The sequence below is a fragment of the Ixodes scapularis genome, unplaced genomic scaffold (assembly GCF_016920785.2).
Source record: "Ixodes scapularis isolate PalLabHiFi unplaced genomic scaffold, ASM1692078v2 PGA_scaffold1__304_contigs__length_218370807, whole genome shotgun sequence".
Taxonomy (NCBI): Eukaryota; Metazoa; Arthropoda; class Arachnida; order Ixodida; family Ixodidae; genus Ixodes; species Ixodes scapularis.
Genome location: NW_024609846.1, coordinates 55,523,705 through 55,541,283, shown reverse-complemented (window position 1 = coordinate 55,541,283; position 17,579 = coordinate 55,523,705). Strand labels below are relative to the sequence as shown.

The following is a 17,579-nucleotide window of genomic DNA, read 5'->3' as shown; positions in this document are numbered from 1 at the left end:
GTTGCGGCCGCGGCCGCCTCTGGCGGCCGCTACGTGTTCACGTGACTAAAGTAACCGAGAAAAGCAAGAAAAGCACGTGTGGAGACCCCGAGGAGCTCTAGATCTTTTCGCCCCGGGCCCCCGGCTGCCCACATAACATGTGGGCTGCCCCAGCTGTCGCCTCGCGGACTCGTGCGAGCTCCCGCGCACTAGGCGGTGTTGCAGGGGCGTAGCCGCTTTAGTAGCCGCGTAGCATCCCTTTTGTGCCCGTCACTCAGGCTGGCGCGGATGCGTACGCCCGTTACGATGAGGTTCCTATCACTATCATTTCGTCGAAAAACTTTTCGTGGACCCTCATTCCGTCGACACGATTGTTTCATCGACACGATCGTTCGTAGGGACATTTCGTCACGCGTGTGTCACTGGGATGCGCGTAAACACGGAGCAGCAGTATTCCAGACGAGGCAGGGCTAGGGCAGTGTAGAGCGCGCGGAAAATTTCATGTCCCCAGTTCCTTGAGACAAGACACGTGTGACAAAGCCAAGAATCTGCCGGGCCCTGGACACAGTGTCTGCAAGCTGAGGCGAGAAGTCCAGAATTGAGCTGAACTAACAGAACCCCAAGGATATTGGAAGGAGCTGCCCTGCTGGAAATGGCAGGCCTGTTCCAATTGAAATGCATAGCCAAAGCCTATGAGCATGAATGGGCAATTGGCGCCGATGAGAAAATCCGATGCTTTGCACATTGGTGCAACTGGAAATGCTGCAGAGAAGCCGCAGCACGGGGGAAGGCCAAAGAATCGGTTGAGGGAAAGTCAACTTTAGGGGGCAAGCGCCATGATGCCAATTGTGTCAATGTGCACGACACTTAGTTTGCTCATTACCGCTCATTGCAGCCAGTGGCGCTATGTGGCAGAGCCATTGTACGGGAGATAGCAAAGAGCCATGCACTGCAGAGAAGTGAACTCGGTGCAGTATGGCAGTGACAATGCTCAATCGCCAAATTAGCACACCCTTGCAAAAATTTTCTATGGGACCGATAGAGATTTTTATGCGATCAATAGGATTTCATCGTACCGATGGGCATTTCTACTGGGCCGATAACAAGTTATATCGTACCAATACAGACTTGTACCATTAGGAACTTCTGTGGGACAAGCAGGAACTTCTATGGGACAAGATAGAAACTTCTATGGGAACAACACGAATGTTTTCTGGTCCGGAATACAAGTGCCTATTGGTCCTTCAATAGGATCAATAACAAGTTGTACTGGTTAAACTGAAAGCTTCATTGGTGAAATGGAATGCATTTCGGATCGAGAACTTTTAATGGTCGACTGGGAATACAGAACATAAAATCTATTAAGTGGGCATCTATCAGGTTAAACAGTATGCTTGGTGGAGAAATTAGAGTTGTTATATACTAAAGTTTTATGTTTTGAGCACAGGAAAATAATTTTTGCCGCAAATATACCCGATGGCAGGCAACAGCCAGGATTTTGATTCGCCCATGACAAAATACTGTATGAGGGGGAGGGGGGAAAGGAGGCCCCACCAAATGAAAGGTTTGGGAGGAGGGGGGGGGGGGGGGTCCCATGGTTCCCCCCCCCCCCCCCGTGCAGATACGTGCGTGCCCGATGGGTTCCTCTCTGCCAAATAAACATTTTTTTAGCTATATAACTTGGGTTGGGCCATGTAGACACTAATTAAATAAAACATTCAGTTAATCAAGTGAATATGAACTCTTTTTGTCACGTGTTTTAGAATTTCCTGATTACGTACTATCCTCCTTCGTATTATAAAACATGCGGCTGCCAGTAAAACATAAAGAAAAGACTATGGGGAACGGGAACATTGTGTGCGCACATAGTATGCACAAGATTCATGAATAATTATATATAGGCAAGCCACGAAATTCAGGTATCATCGGAACTCTGCAGTTTTAGCGGTGTATTCTGTCTTTTTGTTTTCCAGGATGTTTCAGTAACAGTAATAGCGTAAACGATTGCACCAACTGGATTATGTATTCACATTATACTTTGCTCCGTTTTATTCAGTTTTACCTGGTTTCGGAGCGGAACGTTCTCGTTTTTGTATAAATTTTGCTCCAGAACCGAGCAAATCAGAGTAAAACCGGGTCAAAAACAGAATAACACTGACTCAAAAATCCTATTATCATCTTTCACGATTGGTCCAAAGCTCTCCGACTTCCGACGTCGGGACTTTAAAACTTTGGCGGAGTTGGCGAAAAAATGCGATACTTCAGGCTTCCATTTTGCCATGTGAACGTATCCTGTTTGAGCCCTAGTCAAGGCTACGCGCTCGTTCTGGGGCGGCAGATCACGTGCACATTCTATCGTGGGCATGCTTTTTATTAACAGAAAATAAAAGCCGGTAGTGCCGAATAACATCCAATAATTATTAACACCATAGAAGTCATTAAAAAAAAAAAAACACATAAACACACACGAAATAAGGATGACCTTCCCGAAATTATGATTGCACCTTGTTTCACGCACAGTAAGTGTCAGGCAGCGCTTTCCACTTTGTAGTTGAGCAAGGAAGTTCCTTTTTGAAAGGCATTTTACGCGCTTGTTGGCAGTTTGGGCCTTTAGTTTGGCTTCTGGCTTCCCAATGTTGTAGTTTTCCTTGATGCCGGGAAGAGTGTACACTCCAGCAATGAAGTTTTCGAGATTCAAAAGCCCTTCATTTTGCGTCCAATTAAAATGAAGGCCAGCCGAATTAGGGTACGTCAGACTCGTTACATTCGTCTTTGGCAGTAGCCTTTTCGGAAACTTGGACAGGAAATTGGTCTTCAAATCTCCCGTCACTTTCACAATTTTATCACTTGTGTCTTCACTAACTGGCCCAGTACTGTGACCGCTTCTGGTTTCATTGGTACTACTTAGTTCACGGGGAGTTTTTGTCTCACCGTGTTCCGAGACAACCGAACTTACAGAAACTGCTGTCGGCGACGTCGGTTCTGGTCCCTGGCCTGTTGTAGCATTTTTCAGGACACAACTTCGTCTCAGGACTGTTGTCCTTGGCAAGCTGGGTATACTTAGTGGCTCCAAGTATATTTTTTTTGTTTGGGTTCATGGTCGCACAGGGCGACACCCTACGTGTCTCAAATCCAAAATTTAAAATTCGCACCGACGTCGTTTCGCAGCAAATGCAATTTTCTAATTAAAATGACAAATAAAAATTACTCCGTTATAAGTTTAATATATATTCAGTATTTACATTTGACAATTAAATAATACCATAATTTTTAAAAACGTTTATTATTTTCTTAAGTGCATCAGTCACACTTGCGGGCAACGTTACTAATAGCGAGTTCGTTTCACACGCACTGGCACCGTTCGAGTTCTCTCCCAGAATGCATCGCACTCTCAGAGTGTTGCACGGAAAACTGGACTCAAACGAACTCGCCAAATGCACCGAGTGCAGAAGACTGATTCTGCCGCCATCTATGTTGTAGAAAAGGTACCGACTTCAAACCGAAACTAGCGCCTTTCTGATCGGTGTGATGAGTGGGAATGCGAGAATGCAGTCGCTACCAACGTTTATCTAGAAACGTTGGTCGCTGCAACCTGTAGTTTATAGTTGCGATGACTTCAAGCAGCTCGGCTGCCGTAGAGATAGTTACAGACGGCGTAAATTTCCGCAACCAGCTGTCTACAAAGCAGCTGGTTGCGATCTTTCAATTCTTATAACCGTTTACACTGAAGAAAACTGATGATGCTGTCCGAGCACAAGCACGATCCGTTTGAACATGGTATTATGCGTGAACCGCTGAAAGGGTGCGGCTTAAAACTAGCCTGTTGGAATATCCAGCAAAACTGGGACTTTCTATTTGGATCGTCATTATAGGTGGATCAGATATTAGCCTTGGTGAGGGCGTCGAGAACGAGAACATTCTCGAACAAAATACGACGGGGCAAGTTAGCTGACGTAGGTAAATGTTAAACATGATGATGTTGCCCAATCCTCGGGTAAAGTTACCATCTTTAGCTTTCTCTGATGCTTATTGAGCAGTCGGAGATTTCTGCTGGGGGAGCTTTGTCGACAAATGTTAAATTTTTCCCCCGCACACGGATGGTGATAGATATCTCGGGGGCCGCTGTTACGTTTGTTCTGAGCATTCCTTTACACACTGGTATATTTCAGCGTTTGTACGGCAACAGAGCGATTTAAAACCTGCAAATAAATCACGGGTTGTCAATTGCTTTCTTCGGGAAATAGCAGACGCTCACAATTCAAGCTCGCGTTTGATTTCGTGGCCCGCGGGACACGATTTCTATCAGAAAATCTACTTTTTTTTCCGTTCGGTTCCGCGACACATCGTAGCAGACGAACCCTCGTCGTCTGCTCCCGCTCCTCGCCGGCCCCACCGGAGCGAGGCATGACGGGATTGCATTTTGGCGCACTCCCGATTTTCTCGGTGCAGCGAGTGCATGCACGCGTGGGGTGTCAGCGCCGTCAGCGCTGAAACGAACTCGGAGAGTGCAACCACTCGTGGAGTGCCGGCCGAAACGAAGCCGTTCCACGCTGCGAGTGGGCACGCGTGGGCACGAGTGCCGTGAAACGAACTCGCTATTAAACACTCAGTTGGGAAACTCGCCGTCGAAACCTGGGCCGCTGGCGTCCACCGAGACCGAGCTAAATGCAACAACAGCGCCACTCTTTATCGTTTGTCTGTACTGTGGTCCCCTTGAGCTTTTTGAAAGCCTGTTTTTGCTTAAAAACAAACGGAAAAGACTATTTTTGTATGGAATTTATTAGAGTTTAGTACCAAATGATGGGCGCGTGATGTTTTTATCATCTTTAGTTCGCAAAGTTTTGCGGAACAATTAATATTGTTTTCATACAACCATGCCTCAGCGGGCCTTTCAGGTAGCACGTCCTGGCCTAGGTGCATTTTAACGTCAGTAATTGAATGCGGCGCGCCCGCCTGGGAGACGGGGATGGCACCCCTGTAACCTCTACCGCTGTATCTCTTCTGAAGCCAAAATAGAAGTCACGTGCAGTTCTTCGAGAGGCCGCTGCGGGAGAAATGGTGGCGTTGTGTTCGTCATTAGCTCGGTGCTCGGAGACAGATTGGGGCCACTTTTTCAAAGCTGTCTCTATGGGAGTTTCCCAACTGAACGTTGCTTGCGGGCTTGCGGGTTACACCACGTGACAATATAGAGCGAGCTGGAGTCAATAGAGTGAACAGTGGGGTCACCCGCATGCATCCCATTCCCGCATGACATATAAAACCAAAATAGGTTTTCAAAGTGCAATTTATGCAAATTTTTTGCTAAATTAAGGTCAATAAGTAAAGTGTTTAAGTATTCGTTTACTTCAGCAAACAAAAACAAGAGTTAAAATACGAAGTATTATAGTCACGTGATACATCCCCTGCGTCAGGAAGTGGTCCGACGTGATAAACCGAACGGTCCGGCCGGAGGACAAGGAAGCGTGGAAGAAGAACCGAAGCTGCCGAAGCAACGTTCGCGGGAAGTCTAACCGCTTCAAGCACGTGGCAGAGTCGAGACCAGTTGAGCGGCCGGAATTTTACGAACGATTATGCAAGCGTACGTCTTGAGGACGACCATGAGCCACATATCATCTCAAATTTCTGCCCGTCAAGCCTTGTGACGAAACGGAATCGTAAGTTCTAGTCTCCACACGCGTTGTGCCCAGTCTAGTGACCATCTCCTTTAAGTTAAAAATTGCAGCTTTAAGCACAATATGTGGGAGTAACTCTCGGCGCTGGTTGTTTCAGGATCGCAGAGTGACGCGGAAACCCAGTGACAGTAAGCGGGTGCTAGTACCTCCGACGAGATGAGTGACTGCCCGGGAGGGCTGGAGGAAGCTTGTATGAGACAGGTAATTGTAATTTCATTTTCGCGCTTGCGAAGCAATTCATAAGACGTATTTTAAATTTGAGATTTTCTTTAGTTATGCCGCCACAAGTACAAGGAATTTCATTGATAGGGGTGCCGTGTGTTTGTTTTCATTTGCCCAGAAACTAGGTAAAGGTTATGTGTTTTAACATTTTTTCTGTGCTGATAGGCCTAAGGTTAGAATGAATTATATCTGTCAAGGCGTGGCGCAGTCTGTGTCTATTTGGAGAAGAGGTATGTGTGTGTGTGTGCGTGCGTGCGTGCGTGCGTGCGTGTTCGTTTGTTTGTTAGTTCGTTGGGGGAGAAAGAGGAGATGAAGAAGAGGAGGAGGGTGAGGGATCACGTCGAATCATTCAAATCGTTAACTCTGACAGTAATGAGGTAGGAAGGATACCTGCTAGTTACACCGGTTCGGTTTTGTGCCAAACTCAAATTGCGTTTTGCCGCGTAAATATTGCTACAATTTTTTCTTTCATTAACAAAATTAATTTTGAGGCATGCTGTTGACAAATAGGACCCCTGTTTTCAATCCCAGTCCAGGTTATTCGCGACTCCAGCGAACTATAGATGGCGCGCTGCTCAGGCAAAATTCGGACGAAAGAAGGTCGTTTTCGTTGTTCAGCATGCGGACCATCACAAATTCCTGCACTGCAGCGTGAGATCGGTGTTACATTTGAATGCAAAGCGATTTTTCGACCCTAGAAACGTTCGTCTACTCAGTGCGTAGGAAGGACCCGGTGGAATCATTAAAATAATTACTGAAAACAATGTTTGTTTCTATGCTGCCTACGAGAACCAAGCAGCGATAGCAGACGACAGAGTCGGGACAACCTCCTCTCCTGAGCTTCTCGGCGCTGCCGCTACGCGGCGTTGATTTCGCTGGAGTCACAAATATTGCGCTGGTAAATTTCCTGTACATAGTGCTGCTTCAAAGATGAACTGAAGTTTATGTCTTCTATGTGTGCATTGGTAATGGCATGTGGCTCAACAAGACTTCACACACGAAAGTTCTCAAATAGAAGAGGGAATCAATGTTCATCCGGTAAGGTTTGGTAATTATCTCTAGACGGTGGTTTAAAAGCGCAAAGGACTAAGAAGAGAAGAAGGGGACAGGACAGAGCGCTTACTTACAACTGTCAAATTTAATAGAGCATCTAGAATTTGACAGTTGTAAGTAAGCGCTCTGTCCTGTCCCCTTCTTCTCTTCTTAGTCCTTTGCGCTTTTAAACCACCGTCTAGATGTTCAACCAACTAGCCCCCCAACTAATTCTGAGGTAATTATCTCCGCCACAGATGGCCTCCTTGGCGAATTGTAACCGGCAGACCTTCAAACCGCACAAAGGCTAAGCAAAGCCACAACTGGATGCAGCAAGACTAAAAGCTTTATAATATACTGTAAGGACTATGGCTTTATAATAAGCCTTTTATAGCAAAACATACTGATCTGAAAAGTGTTGTTTGTGGTTATTTTAAAGTGGTATACGGAAACTTCGTCGTATTGTATTAATTCTGGTTCACTGCACAGTTAAAAGGTTTGTCTTCGTTTGCTGCCAGAGAAATATAGCTTGCGATGAACTAAATCAAAGTTATGACTGCTGGTGTCATGTACATATTCAGAACTTTTTTTTATTAAAGTAATTGTAATCAAGTGTTTTTATGGGTTTTAGCACTGTGATTAAGATATGTCAATGTGTTTTCTAAGAAAGACTACTAATTTGCAGTTTGTATCTTCTCCTAAAATATTTTGTAGATCTGAGCATGTATTCATACCTGAATATGTGCCAGGCATTCCCCAGTATGTGTATAATTGTTTACTAGGCCTGTAAGCTTCCCCACTACATCATTGCCGCTATGTTAGCGCATCCCAGCTATTATTCGAGAGAGATAAGTGTTTCTCATGATCAATTAGGTTGAGATTGTTTAGCGTTAATGTTTTTGAGTCCCCCATTTTTAATTCCTGACAGAGCGCTTCAATGTCCGTTTATTTTTGGTTTGCCGCTATTTATCACCACAAGCAAAAACATCACGCCACTGGGATTAACCTGAAGCTCACCTCATGATTAACGACGCTGCCGTCCACTGTCTTAAGGTGGGCCTACGTTCATGGGTACTTGTCTAGTGGTTCTGGAGTTGATGTTGCTGAGATAACCGAGACGCCGATTTCTACGATGGCCTCTGTCAGCATCATGGTCAATTACAGCTGGCCCGAGCCCGAACCAGGCCAATCAACGTGCTGGCCTGAACCAGGCCAATCAACGTGCTGGCCCGAGCCCGGCCCGGGCCCACAGTCAAAAGTCCGAGCCCATCCCAGGCCTGGGCTTTCGGGTAAGCCCAAGCCCGTGCCCAGTGGTATAATCTTTAATCCAATCGCCATATTGAGATAAAGACGTCAAAATTTCTCAGTTTAAATGTCGGAAGTGCCTCAATAAGAGCAGGTATATATATTAGTAGCAAATTTAATGATAAAAAAACTGCGCCGACTTTACTCAACAAGATTACCAATTTAATCAAGCGTTTCGTCTCCCATGCGGGGAACATCATCAGTGAAACCTTCAAGCAGGAATGAGCGAAAAAACTTCAACAATCTTATTTAAGCAAGTCCGCATAAACTTCGGGGGAGGGGGCCGCGGTTGGAGTTGCAAGCTGATGAGTCACTTCAGATGAACCATGATTCCACCAACCTTCGTGGACCCCACCTTTGTTCACACGCCAGAGTGGACGCATTCTCAAAGTCGAAACTGTGACCCGTATTCCAACAATGGTCTACGAGTTCCGTCTTCGCTATGTTTGTTTAGGCGAGTGCAGCGCTTCCAGCCTGTCTCCCCAATGTAGGATGTGTCACAGTCTAGACAGTTCACTTTATACACAACACCGCACTGGGACTCTGGGGGGGTGTAATCTTTAGGTTTAGAAATGAAGTCACATAGTTTATGGTGGGGTTTGAAAGCTGTGCGGATATTCAAAGGGGCGAGGGCCCTGCGAATGGACTCAAAAGCACCTCTCAAATAGGGTATTGTTGCTTGCCCTGTCCTAAGTTGTCCATTATCCTGACTTCTTTGTCCCATCTGTTTGTGCGTGTTATCAATAAAACGTTTAGGATAATTCCGCTTCATCAGCAGGTCAACAATAACAGCATCCTCAGAAGCGCGCAAGCCGCCTCGGTGGCTCCGAGGCGAGAGCGCTGGCCTACGGATCCCCATGTGGCGGAGGCTTATTGCGGAGCAGGCGCCGTGTAACCGAGCTTTCGGTTGCACGTCAAAAGATCCCCAGGTAGTCTAAATTAATCCTCAGTCCTCTGCTGGGGCGTGCCAGATGCCTGTCGTTGGTTTAGCACGTAAATCCCCCAAATTTGACTTTTTTCTCAGAAGCGCGCAATTGAGGATTAGAAGAAATGCGTTCGGACCGGTGTAGTAGGTTTTTTACGACAGCCCTTTTATGTTCGACAGAATGGTGCGAGTTAAAGCTTAAGAGGTTGCCTGTATCACAGCTTTGCGGTACACTGTCGTATATAAGCGACCGGTACTATTTCGGAACACATTAACATACAGAAAAGGCTTTGCACCGTTCTGTTCAACTTCATGTGTGAATTGGATTGATGATTCAATGTTGTTTAAAGCTAAATGAAAGTCACAAAAGGGACATGGCAAAGGCCACGCATGCGACAAGAGCGAAGACGGAACTCGTAGACCATTGTTGGAATACGGGACACAGTTTCGACTTTGAGAATGCGTCCACTCTGGCGCGTGAACAAAGGTGGGGTCCAAGCAGGTTCGTAGAATCATGGTTCATCCGAAATGACTCATCAGCTTGTAACTCCAGCTGCGGCCCCCTCGTCAATGTGTATGCGGACTTGCTTAAATAGGACTGTTGAAGTTTCTTTCGCTCATTCCTGCTTCAAGGTTTCACCGACGATGTTTCCCACATGGGAGACGAAACGTTTGATTAAATTGTTAATCTTGTTGAGTAAAGTCGGTGCAGTTTTTTGTATCATTATGATTCCCGGCTTTTGGAATATTTTTGCAGCACATTTAATGAAGAAATGGATGCTGATAAACACCTGCCAAGGTTGACTAAAAATAAACAGAAACATCCAATCAATAGTTATGATTGCACTAAGCGGTTGCTATGTGGATGTTTTTTTATGTTCGACAGCTCAGCAAAGTCTGCGGATCTGGTTATGCTTCCTGTACGAGACAGATCACGAAGCGGTTGCTGACTGACCAGTTGGGGCAAAAATTTTTGTGGGAAGGACGTAAGAGAAAGTTGACATTCAGGAACCTTCACCTTGCTGAGTGCATCATAAGTAAGCAATCTCTGGAACAGTAGTGTAAATCGCTTCACATGGAACCAGATTTATGGAATTGTTGGTGTCATACTTCTGTTGCTTTCTTTTATCAGATGCAGTGCAGAGCTGCCATAAATGTGAAGACTTCAAGGTAGAAACCATGGTCACGGATTAACTTGAAACCATGGTCACGGATTAACTTCGCCACGCACCTGCCTGACATCAGTCATCTCAAATGGTAAGCTGGTCTTATTAAGCTGATGTTAGCACAAAAATCAAACTTTTCTAGAACAGTAAGTATGGTGTGCAATTTCTTCAAAGCATAATTTCTATATGAGAGTATTTGAATGCTTTAAATATTAAAGCCAGTGACACCTTTTTTGGTTTAATTTGAGAGCAAATACTACAGGTGTGAACAGCATTGAATAGTTTTAAATAAAAAAATTTTGTTTGGAGTGTTTCTCTAAGAGGAAAAATTTCATTATGTAATAATACCTTATTATGGATTAAAAAGAATGCATAGACAACAAATTTTAAGAACACTGATATTTGATGTAAATCTAACAAACAAAAGTTGGCAATACAGTACACACATCCAGCATGAATGTGCTTTAAAAACAAGGCATAAAATACTTGTGATTTATTTACATCAGTTCCAATTCTTGCATATTTGAGTCATTTCACTTTGAACTTCACTGTTTTATTAGTTTTGTTTCAAAGAATGGTAAACCACTGCTCACATATCTTTAACGTAACATTTTTTCGTTGCTTTTCAGGAACATTCTGCAAAACAGGAGAGAGAGATGTGAACTGCCTTAAGTGGGCCTTGAATGCGCTGAGCTTTTTATTATGTTTATCAGACATTTTTTTTAAGCAAAGTATCCTGCATTGTTCAGTAAGTATACTTTATTTTGAAAACCTCATGCTGTCTATGCAGCATTGTTCAAAAATTATACTTTATTTTAAAAGCATCAAGCACTGCTCGTCTGTCTAACAGTAACAATAAAGAGTTAATGGCGATTTGTTTGGCACTGCAACTTTTTCTACAGAACGGATGTGCATGCCTGACAGGCTGGGCAGGAATTTAGTGCGCTACTCACGTTCAAAGTTACGCTGCAAGACTGCAGCGGCATCTTTTGCCATGCAGTCGGTGCTACAGCTCTCATGGAATTCTGGTGTCCTCGTCACTAGAGCATATGACTACTGAAGCCTTAGACTTCAGTAGTCAATTCCTCAGGGCCGTTCGTCATAGCTTATGACAATGTTTGTGTCCAGTATTTCAGTTCTCTCGCATGTGGCGAGGTCCACCTCACTAAAACGAGTCAGCATCAGTAGTGTCGCCTTCCTTGTCAGTGTCGTCTGCATTGATCCTGTGGTAAAGCTTCTGAGCTTGATGGTGAAAAAAAAACTTCAATATAAAGAATGTCTGCTGCGGGCCTGATTGCTACATTATACATCTGTAATGCGCCATTTGGGTATACATTGAGAGCATGCACGGGCCATACAGCAAATCTGCCCTCTGAGCTCTTGTTTTGTAAAGAATTGGACTCTTATCCGTTTAAATTTTTCTGTAGGACAGTTTACACGCTATATGCTAGCATAAAATGAAGGCTGCTTAGGCACTTCCTTGCCCTCCTGGCATAGGGCTGGTCCCTATACCAGGAAAGGTAATATTTCTGAGGTATGTACATGGTACATCCACAGGATCAGGCTGAACATCCTACAATGGTCCTGAATGTCCAGCTGCATCAACCAGATTGCGTTAGTGGTACGTTTTCTGAAGAACCATTTTGCACTGCACAGTAGATACTTTCAATGTTGGATGAATCGTAGCAGATATCCACTGGATATGTTAAATGTCCGAACAACACATCTCTCGGATGTTTAATAGACGGTTGCTGGTTGACTGGGTACCATCAAACCAATGTGCACCGGGGCACCTGTTGTCAATTACCGCTCATTGGTTTTCGCCCCCTAAACGCCATCAACCCAATGTGCACAGGGGTGCCTGTCGTCAATTGCCGCTTATTGGTTTTCGCCCCATAAATACCATCAATCCAATGGGCACGGGGGGCCTGTTGCCAATAGCCGCTCATTAGTTTTTGCCCCATAAATACCATCAACCCAATGTGCACAGGAGCACCGGTTGCCAATTGCTGCTCATTGGTTTTTGCCCCATAAATACCCTCAATGCAATGTGCACTGGGGTACCTGTTGCCAATTGCTGCTCATTGGTTTTTGTTTCATAAATGCAATCAGCCCAATGTGAATTCCCTAAAAGATTACCAATTCAGCCCAATGTGAATTTCCTAAAGGATTACCAATTGGTGCACATAGGTTTTTGTTTCATAAATGCATATTGCTCAATGTGTCTGGACCTACAGTTGCACATTGGTTCAATGTGAATTTTGGCCTCATTTCACATCGCCCATTTCCAGCAGGGTGAACACTTGGAATGGGAGAGCCTGACAGGTAGCATGCAGGAGGAACAGTGGAAGGGCTGTTGGAGACTCGCATTGCAGCACTTTTGTGGAAGCTAATTGAGAGGCAGTTTGTTCTTGCCCAGCAGGTCAATCTGGTCCAGGAGACTGGACACCCGGTGTGGAGGAGGGTATGTCTGCTGGGGCCAGAATGGTGGTGTCGTCTGCATACAGACACTTGCGATAAAGGCATGTCGTTCACATACAAGAGAAATAATGTGGGCCCCAGTACTGAGCCTTGGGGTACCCCTAAGGTGACAGCGAACTCATCAGAGGCCTTCCCATAAAACAATACACGGTGGGAGCGACTGACAAGAAAGCGGCTCAGCCAGAGCAGCAGGGCACAAATACCGGATTGTGCAACTTTCTGGAAGAGGATAGAGTGGAGGGAATCAAAGGCGTTGCAAAGGTCTAGTTAGGTTACTGTTAGGCTATCCATGTTATTGCTTATGTGGTGTACAATGGTAGCAAGAGCTGACACAGCTTCGATTGGGCCTAAAACCATGCTGGGAGGCAGAAAGGAGGCTGTTGTTGTTCAGAAAGCGAAGGAGGTGCTGGTTGATGGTGCGTTCAAAAGTGCGGCAGAGGATAGAAGTAATAAGCGCGAGACACATGCGCGAAAAAGCCATGCGATCCGATGTGCGAACCGCCGGAACGACGTCCGAGGGCGAGGGTTTTCGTCGCACCGGAGCGTCGGACGGGGCCTCCGTCCGGCGCCCGCATGCGTCCAACTTGCCAGATATCGCCGCACGCACGGTCCGATTTTCGGAAGGCCGCAGTGGCCGCAGCCAATGAGCACGGATGTCGAAGGTCATGTTGTCAAGTGACTTTCGGACCGATCGGGCGAGGAGGCGCAATGTGGTTCGGAGAAGTGGATGTGGCGGTGCGCGGTGCGTCACGCGCGGCGAGTCGTGGTTGTGAAGGAAACGGACGCCATCGAGTTTTCCCGCGCGCACAAAAAGAGCTGCTGATTTCGAGCGCCAAAGCAAGCCGGCCTTCTGGGACCGATCGAGCCCGTCGAAACCCGAATATACTCCGTTTCACCTTACGATGGACAGCAGCGGACGCTACGAGCCATTCCAATGTCATGCGAGCTTCGGGAGAGACGCAGTTATGTGCGCGGTACGTAGTCACGTGATTTTTACGTAGCGCTCGTTTCGCTGGGATGGCTCTAAGGTCCGCTGCTGCCCTTCGCGATTAAGTGATTCTGAGCAGAAAAATAGCCTCACGGAAAATCTTCACACACGCACACTTTAATAGAAGGTAATAAAAATATTATGTTTGTTTTAAAGCCAGAAAAACCAAGAAGGGCGAGGTAAGTATTTTAGTTTTCTAGGCTAGGTGGCGCGAGCTACCGCCCGTTATAACTATAGCCATTAGTATCCATCCACCCATTTGGTAGAGGGACACCCGAAACTGGGCGGAGCTGAACGGCTGAACGGAGCGACGCAACGACGCGTCGGAAACCATGTGTCGCGAACCGTCCTGTGCGGCGATTCGGAGCAGCCATCTTCCCGACAGTTCGCACGCCGGATCGGACAGTTTTGACGCGCATGTGGCTCGCGCTATAGAGATGGGCCTGTAGCTGGAAGGGTCGTTGAGAGGTTTCCCTTTACCCTAGTGAACTGGTGTCACAAGGGCCTTCTTCCAGGCGGAGGGCACATAGGAGTGGTCGAGAAAGGATTGGAAACGTGAGGGCAAGGAGAAAGATATGTAAGGGAATAGGGACTTGATGAAAGTAGGGACGAGCAAGTCAGGCCCAGCACAGTGGGAGGGCCGGATCAGTCGGGCAGCTTCATGCAGGTCGTCGAGAGATGAGCACAAATTTAGGCAGGGTGCAGGTTGGGAGGTGGAAGCTTCAATAGTCTGCACAAGAAGGTCGGGATCTGGAGTAGAGGAGCTGTGGCTGAAAGCAGAGGAGAACTGTGAAACGAAGAGTTGTGCTATGTCACTGGGGTCTCTGGAGAAACGGGGATGCTGTCGGCTAGACTGCAGCCCATTGAAATACTGCCAGAACAGCTTAGGGCCCTTCTTTGCCTTCATATAGGTGGTGTGGGTGTAAGCACGAGAGATGGCAGACTTGATTGAGCGCTGCAAGTCCTTAGCCCTCTGAAGTGAAATCTGGCACTGTGTACGAGCAGCACAGGTGAAGAGGGCTCGTTTCCGGCCAGCCATTTTCCTGATTTCAAGGGTGATCCAAGGGGACCTCTTCCTTCGCGTGGAGCTATGTGAGCTAGGGTGCCTACATGTTTCCGCCGCTCCGCTGTTTAGGGTGGCGACAACGTTTGTGGAACCTGTTGCCAACAAACCAGTGTTGCCTACCTTGTTACCATGGCAACCTCCACTGTTTTCGTCATCCATTTTGTCACACTCGCCGGTCGTGCGCGCGGACTACGCTGCGACTCCTCGTTAGGGCTGGGGAGCGCTCACCGCTCTCGTTCCGACGGCAAGGTTTCGGCGTTCAATGCCGGTCTGTGGCGTTCCATTTTGTCGCGGGAACTCGCGTTTCAATAAAAGCAACGCACACTTCCTGCTCGCAACTTCAAAGTATGAAACACCCGAATAAAGAGAGCGACAGCCACGAATAATGCCATCCCGCTGAGCCTCCGACTCCTCTTATGAATGGAAACGGAAGTGGCCTCACAGTGTTGCCGGTGTGTCGAGACTACAGAAACTCATTGTTGTTTTTTGTTTAGCGAACTAAAGCGGGAAAAAATGGCGGTAGGAGAGGATCTGGGAAAGGGTAACAAGAAGTTGGCGCCACCCTAAAGCGGAGTGGAAACATGTAGGCACCCTAATGTGAGCATGGTATGCATTCTTTCTGGATGCCGCCAACTAAGTCACACAAGAGTTCGTAGTTGTCAGCGCAGTCGTCTCCCGTGGTAAGACACCAGGGTGCAAGATGCGCTAACTTAGCCATATGGGCATGGTCGGTCTGTTAAAAGTTCCACTGAGTCCGCGCGAACCGGCTTTTCCGAGGGAGACTAGTGGTATCAATATGGGACCAGTCAATATGGGAGTTGAAGTCGCCAAGGAGGACGACATCTTTGTAGCACTCAAATCTCACACGAGAGAGTGAGGCGTCCATGAGTGAGTAAGATTCTTTGCAGCGGTTGGGCGGGCAGTACACACAAGCAAGCAGAACAGTCCGACGCGGAAGAAACACCCCCACAAAGACAGCTTCGAGGGCTGAGGACTCAAGATTCTCCCTGTGATTAATGCAAAGACTGGACGGTGTTGCGATGAGGACACCGCCACCCCTCCCGTGTCTGTCCTTTCGGAACACAGTGTACGAGGGATTGAAGAGCTTGCTGTCGTGGACCCTGGAATCGAGCCAGGTTTCGGTTAGGAGGATGACGGCAGGATGTGCGAGTAACACGACAGTGGCTTGGAGGTCGAAAATCTTGGTTTTGACACTACAGCAGTTAGTGTACCATAGCATACATTTCGACGGGCAGCTTCATGCAGGTCGTCGAGAGACAAGCACAGATTTGGAAGGCAGGGTACAGGTTGGGAGGTGGGAGCTTCAATAGTCTGCGCAAGAAGGTTGCGATCTGGAGTAGAGGAGTTGTGGCTAAAAGCAGAGAACTGTGAAGCGAAGAGTTGTGCTATGTCCCTGGGGCACGTGATGGGGTGGTGGTCTCTGGAGAAACGGACGCTGTCCCACGCGGGAGGAAAATCGTCATCCCCAACTCTCAGACAATTCTGAGAGTTAAACTCTCGCAGCCGCTCGCCTTTCTGTCTTTGCCTCGCAAGCCACTTGAGGTAACATTACTCTTGCAAATAAAGATTATTATTATTATTATTATTATTACTACTCTTTGCTAAAACATCATTTGATCAAGTGAGTGCCTCCCCTCATGCAGCTTATTATACACAAAAAAGCTAATTTCAGCTGTCAATGAAACAATTTGTTGATGAAACAATCTGCCGATGAACTGATTGCTACCAGTTGCGATGACGTAGCAGTGATTTCCAGCTAAGTGCAGCGGTGCAGAAATGCGTGGTGTGTCTACGTGTCTCTGCACTGCTGCTTTACCACTGTTGGGACAGAGCGGTTGTCCGGTACTTGGAGTACGGCAAGGAGCTGAGCCAGGGCAGGACCTCATCAGGAAACGGGAATCGGGAAGGACCAGGGAGCAGGAGGGGTGTCTCGTAAAACTCTGTTTATTTACATATCAACAGGTTCAACTTGAGAGCAGACTCTCGCAGCCGCTTGCTGCTCATTTTTAAAGACTTCACATCGTCTTCCCTCGCTCTCGGAAAATGGTCATCCCCAACTCCCAGCCAATGCTGGCTGGACACAAGTTGATCATTCAGACCCCACCCTTGTCTTCCCCCACCACGCAGACGTTCGGAAAGGGGCTTGCATACGACTCTTTGTCCCGTTGGCGTCAACGTCCTAGACTTGTAAACACTGGCGCCGGTCATCTTCAAACCGAAAAATAGGGTCGTCTGGAGCCACGAGGTAATCCTTCGTTGAATGCCCCATCGTCCCTTTGTATGAAGGCACATTGGCTAAAGCGCCCCCACGCTTTGCTTCCAGGCAAAGCTCGCCAGAACCACCTGGTGACAACGCTCAAGTATGTGCACCTGCGGCGGTCAGACTGGACAGGCGAATATTGTCTTTTGGGGCTTTTCACAACACCTCCGAACCCTTGGAGGTAGGAAGCTTCTGGAGTCGACATGACGCCACAATTGAGAGCTCTCCTCTTCATTTAATAGCGTCTCTTGGTTTGGTCATCGTTGAGGGCACGTCCATCCACACTTCTGGCTTTACCTCTGCTGGCATCATGTCGCCTCCATAAGCTTCTTACCTCCATGGCTCCATCCAACTGCAGTGGTCATGGGATATACCCTCTCAGCATTTTATTGGCTACGGTCACGTGTAGCTTCTGGTGCAGTCTGTGTAGAGGTGAACTCCTTTAGAAGTGTATAGCAGAAA

At 47.0% G+C, this 17,579-nt stretch overlaps 1 long non-coding RNA gene and 1 pseudogene across 2 annotated transcripts; one reads left to right on the top strand and one right to left on the bottom strand.

Annotated features, from left to right (window-relative positions):
* The first annotated feature begins 5,639 nt into the window (after nucleotides 1-5,639).
* LOC120841780 lies at nucleotides 5,640-12,412 on the top strand. 2 transcript variants are annotated; one of them, XR_006077768.1, is made up of 6 exons: nucleotides 5,640-6,921; nucleotides 7,144-7,958; nucleotides 8,070-8,194; nucleotides 10,022-10,172; nucleotides 10,268-10,392; nucleotides 10,931-12,412. It is a non-coding gene; the product is annotated as an uncharacterized LOC120841780 (long non-coding RNA). The 2 variants fall into 2 exon arrangements; XR_005798374.2 differs by having other exon boundaries at nucleotides 7,144-8,194.
* Nucleotides 12,413-14,251: 1,839 nt separating this feature from the next.
* Nucleotides 14,252-16,406, bottom strand: LOC121835723 (annotated as a pseudogene).
* Between the last annotated feature and the right edge of the window lie 1,173 nt (nucleotides 16,407-17,579).